The sequence below is a fragment of the Sinocyclocheilus rhinocerous genome, unplaced genomic scaffold (genome assembly GCF_001515625.1).
Source record: "Sinocyclocheilus rhinocerous isolate Xijiao unplaced genomic scaffold, SAMN03320098_v1.1 scaffold295, whole genome shotgun sequence".
NCBI lineage: Eukaryota > Metazoa > Chordata > Actinopteri > Cypriniformes > Cyprinidae > Sinocyclocheilus > Sinocyclocheilus rhinocerous.
The window spans coordinates 1,103,444-1,111,104 of record NW_015647035.1 but is presented as its reverse complement, the minus strand read 5'-3'; positions in this window follow the sequence as shown (position 1 = coordinate 1,111,104).

Here is a 7,661-nt window from a genome sequence, read left to right as displayed (position 1 = left end):
CTTCAGTTTTAGCTTATTTTATTTCTGTTAGTTGTCAAAGAAACAAAGCAATTTTTTAAGTTTAAGTTTTTCATCTAACATTTATGTTTGTATTTTATTTCAGCTTTATTTTAGTTATCAAAATTGTTATTTCAATTACCAAACGAGTTTTTTGTTTTATTTTAGCTTTACTTCAATCACTTGAATATTTTTAGTTTCAGTTTTAGCAACACTGTTTTAAACACTAAATGACATTTCTTCATTAGTATGCACCATGCTTTTAAAATTGACCTTTAATGGGCATGTCAGCAATTTGATTAAGGTCAATATTTTTTATTAAAGGTCAGAATTAAAAACAAGTGCGCAAATGACTCATGTTTTTAGAAGACATTTATCTCCAGTAATTTCTGTAGGGACAGTTTAAGTGTTAACACACAATGACTGCTGTGATTTGCTCTAAACAAAACAAATCAGTGTTGAAAATGCTGATCATTAATTTAACGCAAGAGACGCAAAGTGAAGTTGACAATTTCATGTGACATGATAATATTTGCCAACATCAGGTGTGATATCAAAGATGCACATGCTGAATCTTGCATCAAAGTAATTCAATCAGATCCCTCCTGCCATATGGTAGCTCTTAAACGCAGTTCGGTTTGATGTCAAGGGCTCTGCCGCTAACTGAAAGCTACAAAGAGCATCACACGGGTTAGCTGAGTAGATTACATTACTACATTTGATTCCGTTGCCACTTGAGTGCGTTGAGGCTCTCAGCAAACAAACAGCAAGTCTATCTTCAGGATTTTCTTCAGCAGCCTCATTTACGCATAGAAACGGCAATTAGTTTTTGGCATTAAAGATGAGAGTTTATATTGAGAGGTTTATATTTCCCTCATGATGTTTTATCAGCAGTTAATAGTGTGTCCAATCAATTAAAAGAGCATAAAATTACACAACATAATTACAGGCAGATTATGAATAACGAAGCAGAATTGTGGGTCTTAAAAGAAAATGTTACTTGATTATACAGAAACGAATGTTCATTCAAGAAATTGTTTCAAACGTTTGTTTATTGTGCACCCCTACATGTCTTTAAACCAGGGTTGCCAGACAACCAGCATATCCCTCCTGTAGCAAAACGTGCCTCGGGGCAAGACTGGGGGGATTGTGGGAAAATGAAGCCAGATGCGTGCACATACATGACAGAAGAGCTGATCACCCCCCGGCATCTCCCTGTGCTTCAATCTATCTCTTTCTTTATCTCTGATCACCTCCAATGTCTCTTTCTCCCTCTCGACGTCTCAGCTGTGGGGCTCAATGGATTTGGAATCATGGATTTCTTCATGCATCCTTTTGTAAAATCTGACACCCTGCTGGTTGTGCACAATTGCCATTAAAGTGTCTCTTTTCCCACAGCATCGCTAACTCCCCTCTTCGGCTTTTCTTACATCAATACCCATCTATCAGATGAGAATACTTTTTTATATTTCCCTGTTCAGTTCTTCAGCTTTGACCTTAAAACAAGCTCTTATCATGGCCCATAAAGATATGCATGCTCGGCTGTTTTATGTATCCCACGCACATTTTTTATTTTTTAAAGAAAACAGCCTTTTTCTGATAGTTTCGGCTCTATTTGGTCTTACTAGTTGAGCTCAGTTATTAAAACTAACTCTAATGACTACACAGTCGAGGGCAGCCTGAATTAGTTTGCCCCTTTGAAATGGAATTCCCCAAGTGTCTTTAATACTAGCAACTCCGTCTGTCTTCAAAGGGAACTTTTAATGAGGGAATCTGTTACACAAACTAAAACCGATTACCCTGTGCTGCATCTAAAATTTCCCCTAATATACGAACATCCCCTGGTCATTCAAATGATAGTAAATGCTTCTCCCTTAACAAGCAATGCCATTCATTTCTGGCTTGTAGCCATATTACTTCATACATGGCTAATACCCCATTAAACATGTCTGTCAATCTGTGCTGATTTCCTCTGGACCAAACTGCATTCCCACTGGCTGTGTGAAATCTGAAGGAGTTTCTGACACAGTAAACACAAACCACTGTGCGAAATGATTAATTGAGTGATTTTGTTGGTAATTGTGTTTGTGTAAGGTATAAAATGAACAATAAGCATTTGGCTGTGTTCCATTAGCAACATGTCCACAGATAAAGAGGAATTTCACACTCTGATTTCTAGCCTTCTTACGGCCCCTACACACCACTTCAAATGGCAATTAAATGATAGCAGTGACTCAAAATTAAACACAGCGTCCAATTTATTGAAAACATACAGAAATTTAAACAAATCACCAGTTCATGAGCAGAATAATGTTTTAGCTAAAGGAATCATGTCTTATCAGGAGTAAGTCAAATCAACGTGTATTTAAGTAATGTCACAAGCAAGAGGGTTTTTGTATTGACCTTGACTGTGTTTTTAATAAATTTATAAATTTATAAAAAATATTTATACAGCTGAGATATTATTAAAATATTATATATTATTTTAAAAACATTTATATTATTTATATATTATAAATAAATTAATATTATTTTATAAATAATGTATTCATTCAATGTTTAAACTTAATTTGTTTGATTGTTTTACTTGTTTATATATAGGGTTTTTTCTAAACCCCCTAAGAAGACCATTTGTATAAAGCCAAGCCAACCAAGTAAAGTACTGATCATTGAAAGCAACACGTAAATAAATATGATTTATAAAAAAATAACGTAGCATGTGGTTGAACAATTAAAAATTCTTTCTGACCAGTATTTGGAAAGTAGAATGTCATGTTCTAATATTTATATTATTTCTATATATTTATTATTGTTTTTTCAATTAATTAATTCTATTTTTTACATAATTTTTATCTGAATTTTACACTATTTTTCTTCTGAGAAGGCAATTTGAATACCAATTATATATAATAATTATTTATTTTTGACATTTTATACACTATTTTTCTCTGAACCCCCTAAGAAGACCAACAAGTAAAGTGCACCACTGCACTGTATTTAACCTGATGACTTTTTATTATTTGTTCAACTTTTGAATCTCATTTAATTGTATAGTACGGTGACCAGGGAACATTTCTAGCTCAGTGGGCAATTTACATTTCTAATATTAACTATAAATTCCAGGTCATTTCCAGTTCTGTGTATTCTGACCATGGTAACCATGTGACGAGCTATTGTATAATATTCTGTCATACTACTCATCAGATTAACTCACGGCACCCTCGTTCCCCTCAAACTAAAGCTCATCTGTGAAGACACAATGCTGCTGCTCTCGCGGTCCCTCCTCGGGGTTGTTTACTCTGGTCCAGTTTTCGACAGCAAAACTAGTGCAAGCAAGTAATTAGCAGAGGAAGATGAGCGATAACACAAAAATAGCGAGCAGACCCCTCTGTTTGTCAAAACAAACACCACACAATTGAGGCGACGACCTGCTGGTCTGTCTTGACACATGAGGTATTATTTCACTTCACAAAAAAAAAATGGGGCCATTTCTGTGGACAGCTACAGCTGGGAACAGGCGGCCAAAAAAATCAGAGACGTTATGCTGTACTGGAAAGTGACCAGTGAAATCGATATGCCTGGTTCTCACTGGTCCAGTAGCGCCAGCTGTGTGTCTGTGCTTGCCGTCAGACTGTTGTCAGCAGCCTGCAGCACAAGTGGCAGATGGAAACGCTGCATTAAGAAGGTGTGATATGGTCCGAGATGAGGTGATATGCCTAACACCCTCCAAAAAACACCTCTACCTCAATCATCCTCCACTTCACAGCTCACGTCTGAAGAGTTAGTACAAGACAAGACATGCCAGTCCCTCGATTAATAGCGGAGGGGGGAAACAGATGAATATTGGCTATCTGTTTTCGTAAGTTGTGCCAACCACCTGTTGCGTCTCCCTGTGAGTGTGTTATTGATTGGCTCGCGTGTGGTTGGAGGGGATGCGAGTGATTGGGGGAGAAGGCTAATCCTGCTCATCCTCTTTCGCTGGAGTTAGCGTGCTGGGGGAGATGCCTCGTCTCCTCTCTTCACCGCTGTGACCTGAATACAGAGCGTGTCTTGGTTCAGCCTGGAAGAGCATTGTTTTGATACGGATGTCTGCATAACTAGATGTCAAGCTGTCTGAGCGTGAGGTCATGTTAACATAAAGAAAAACCACTCTGTTCTCTTTGCTTCAAGGAATGTTAAAATCCTGGTATTTGGGTGTCTTTTTTCATCTCTGGGATTAGCAAATCCTTGCTAACAGGGACCCTGTAAGGTTATCTGATGCAAGCTACTGAAAACAGAGAGATTCTGTTCTCATTGTGAAACTTAAGGGATTAACTCGCCCCAAAATAATCATTCAGTCATCATTTGCTCACCCTCATGTCCTTCCAAAGTCGTAAGACTTACTTTTATCTGTGGAGAATTTTTAGTATCTTACTGGTTGCTTTTGTCTATCCTAATACAAATAATGAAGACAAAAGCATTTAAGGTTCAAAATGCATTTCATAAAAGTGGTTCATAAGGCTTATGAAGACAATGTATGATAGCTGTGAGTGAACTGAAAATCATTTTGTCACTACTTAAAGGGATAGCTCACCCAAAAATGAAAATTAGCCCATGATTTACTCACCCTCCAAGCATCATAGGTGTATATGACTTTATTCTTTCAGACGAATGATAAGTTGCAGTCGCATTTAATGTTTTCGGAAAATTTTCACTGACAAAATCCAGTCATTTTAATAGGAAATCATGTGATTTGGGAATTTTGTGTGAGATTTCATTATTCACTAATTATCTTTTCTCAAGTGGACTTTTAGGTTAATGAATCAGTCTGATTCTTTTGAAATACATCTTATTTTAATGAATGTGTGTTTATGTGTTTACTCACTCGCTTTCCTGAAAAGCTTGACTGACGCGCTGCAGCAGAGACAATTTATATCTCATTTCTACTCTCAGAAATTGAATCCCACGTTCTTTTGAACCCTTTGCATCACAGTCGTGACAACGTGATATATGCATGTGCCGTTCTGTGTTATCACTTTGAAAAAGAAACTAAATTTTCAAAATCCAAGGTATAAAAAGAAGCAAGCAAGCATTTCATTTCGCCGTCTTCTGTGTAGTCGTTACCTAGCAACAGGGGTAAACAGCTGCCACTCTGATGACGCAAACGTCTCATCGGTCTGAAAAGTGTGCTCTGATTGGCCAGCTATCCAGTGCGTTGTGATTGGCCGAATACCTCAAGCGTTTGACGGAAATGTTACGCACCATGCATCTGAATATTTGGTTTGAACTGTTCTGGAACAGTGTTGTAAATACAACTTAACCACTGGTCACCCACTGATCTAGTTGTGTCCTCTTTTGGAAGGCCAAACAAAGTAGTTTCACTTTCACAACGAAACACACAGCATCACACACGGCGGGCTTGCGGCAACATGTGACGACCCCTTTCTTTGCGTGAACATTTGGGCGGCGTTATGTAAATCTTCCCACATCGTGACATAGACATGTGGGGGCGTGTTAGAACGAGCTGTTTTAGGTAGGTGTGGTTGACTCTTAACTTTTATAAAGAATATCTCTATGGGTTTGAGACTTTAGTCTTTGCAACTTTAGGGATCTTATCTATGCACGAACAGCTTGTAACACTCCAAAGAGAAAGGAAAAATTGAAATAGCATCATATGACCCCTTTAAAGACTGACTCAAAAGAAACACTCATAACCTGAACTTGCACTTGTGAACTTTAATGAAGTGTTGATGGTTTCACTAATTAATTTGGCATGTTCCTCACACAAAACTATTGTATGACTTGTGAAAACTTTGAATATAGTGCCAAAGTTGTATGATGCATATTTATTTGCCATTCTGGAGTTTAACAGCTCTAGTCCTCATTTACAATTATATTGAAAAGAGTGGTCAGGATATTCTTCAAATTTCTCCTTTTGTGTTCGCATAAGAGAGTCATACAGGTTTAGAGTGACATGACGGTGGGTAAATGATGATATCATTTTCATTTTTGGATGAACTATGCCTTTAATCTTTTTTAACATGACTCCAAATCATATCTTAAAAGGAAGCAGTTGTTACTTGTTCCTGAGAGGACACAATCAGCACCGAGCAGCAGTTAAGGCCCAATGTTGGCCCATTTTTAAACGAGAATCTATTAAATGTCGAGACAGTTGACAGCAATTAAGGTGCTTAGAGAAAGGCATTTACTCAATCGTCTCTTTCTGTTGCAGGCGCTTTCACGGGCCCAGGTAATTTCGAACAGGTTGGCTCTCCAATTGTGTGCCAGTCTAATAATGGAATCTCGTAAGTCACAAGGGACAGGCTCATTTTTACAAAGCAACAGAGAAAGTCCATTACCCTCTGTGTTGCCTACCTCGTGGTGCCTTTTATTTCTTGATTGAAACTCTTGGCTGTGTTATAGCACGGACAGAAACACTGAGAAACAGGGGCTGTAGAAGAGAGGAGAGACAGCAGACAGCCAGATCCAGAAGCCCTCTCTTGTTTGCCACCTTCGGGCAATGACGGGTCTAAAAATATCTACAAGCTTCAATGAGCATGATCTTTCCAGTGAGGACACTATCACCATCCCCACTCATCTCACAGCTGCGAGGGAACTAATAACCAGTGACTCCAATGCAGCCAGTCAAATTATTTGCAAATTGTTAAACTGTTATTAGGTACGATGGATCAATCATTGAAGAGTAAACATACTGTAATAATGTGATGCTTGTTATAGTGCCCAAACAGAAGATTGAGGTTTAAGATGCACCGTGATATTGAATTTTAATTGGTAGCAGCTCCACAGAGCAAGTAATGCAGGGGTCATACTATGAAACGGGTCATTTATCATGTTTGATTAGTTTTTAAAGAAAGTTTTTACCTGTTAATAATTGCATTTGAGATTTGAAGGTAAATTAATCCATTTAAAGGGGTCATATGATGCGATTTCAATTTTTCCTTTCTCTTTGGAGAATTTGCCACTGATGATTCAAACACGAGTTTTGGCCATGTTTTTGTCTCGTTGCTCCGGCCGGACAGGGCATCATCACAATATGGTAAGGGGCGTAACATTTCCGTCACACGCTTGAGGTATTCGGCCAATCACAATGCACTGGATAGCTGGCCAATCACAGCACACCTCGCTTTTCAGACCGATGAGCTTTGTAAAAATCGACGTGTTTCAGAAAGGCGGGGCATAGAGGAGAAACAATAATGTACAGTATGTGGAAAATAATGTGTTTTTTGAACCTTAAACCGCATAAACACATTTAATTACACCAAATACATAAAATAATGTTCTTTTTAGCAACATCATATGACCCCTTTAATTTAATGTCAGGACACAATTATGCATTCAGAAAGGCAACCATTTAATTTTTACCTCACTATCTAACCCTACTGTGCTCAAAGTCATGAAACTACAAGGTGAAAATTATGGAAAACCTACAAACCAACTAAATGTAAGACTCATAATGCTCGTCTTTTAAAGATGAGAACTTATACTTGAATAGTTCATTTCTTGAAAGGATGATGATGCCACTAAGAGTATATTTGCTAAAATAGCAAAAAGAACACATGAGTACTGTATAAAGAGGCAAAAAAAAGGCATCTGGATATTTGTTACTGGATAATTGTTCATATGTTTAGAAAGAATGCCTACATTAATTTTTTATTTTTTATTTT